Source organism: Gavialis gangeticus, unplaced genomic scaffold (assembly GCF_001723915.1).
Source record: "Gavialis gangeticus isolate Ggan-Ray unplaced genomic scaffold, GavGan_comp1, whole genome shotgun sequence".
Lineage (NCBI taxonomy): Eukaryota > Metazoa > Chordata > Crocodylia > Gavialidae > Gavialis > Gavialis gangeticus.
This window is the reverse complement of record NW_017729013.1, coordinates 250,944-251,848: the sequence shown is the minus strand read 5'-3', so window position 1 is coordinate 251,848 and position 905 is coordinate 250,944. Positions and strand designations below refer to the sequence as shown.

The 905-nt window shown below is 43.1% G+C and overlaps 1 protein-coding gene across 8 annotated transcripts in view; it reads left to right on the top strand.

Annotated features, from left to right (window-relative positions):
* The window catches only part of RABGEF1 (RAB guanine nucleotide exchange factor 1), a 23,453-nt gene that overhangs the window by 15,197 nt on the left and 7,351 nt on the right, over positions 1-905 (top strand). The window lies entirely within an intron of this gene.

The window sequence follows — 905 nt, the reverse complement described above, 5'->3', positions numbered from 1 at the left end:
CCCCCCCCCCCCTTCAAATTCTCGGGCCTGCAAGGTGTCTTGCGGTCTGGATGATATCACCCTGTGGGCCAGGGGTGGAGCACTACTGAGCTATACAGCAGTGCAAATGGCAAATGATGTTTAAAATCTTCACTATTTCTATTATGTTTTCCTGCCTCTTTCTCACAAGTCAGTTTTAGAAAAGTAAGATTTTTACAGTGGTGTTTATTTTGTATGAAAACTGTAATGAGCGTGCTGTTTTAAATGCTGTCAGATCATGACGCTGATGCCTTAGCTTTCCTGTACTATTTGTAATGCCCCATTTTGGCTCTGAAATTGCAGCTGAGGAAGTCTGTTTCATTGCGACTAGTATGCTTAAATGTTTAGTCACCTCTTCGAGCATGCCTGATTACCTCATTCAAGCAGTTTGCTCTTGGCACATGCAGAACTTAAGTGTGTTCCTAATTGCCATTGGCTTTTAAATGTGTCCTTCGGCCCTATTAAAGTTAAATGTATTTAAATGCTTTGTTCAGCTGTGATCCAATTTTAAGAAGTAATGTTTTTTTGTGTTTGGTTTTCTTTAGTATTCCAAAGTTACTGCCACTGCATTTTCTGTTATGTCTGCATTTCAAATTATTAAAAATATTAACATAGTTAAGTGTTGCAGCTCCTCTGGTGGGTTTCATAGTTTCATAGATTTAGGGTCGGAAGGGACCTAGTAGATCTTCTAGCCCGACCCCCCCGCCAGGGCGGGAGAACAACAAAAACCCAAAAACAAGAAACGGGACTCAAATGAGTCCAGCCAGGTAGGCATCCAGCCTCTTCTTAAAGACCCCCCAGGGTAGGGGCCAGCACCACTTCCCTTGGAAGTTGGTTCCAGCTCCTAGCCGCCCTAACCGTGAAGTAGTTTTTGCGGATGTCCAATC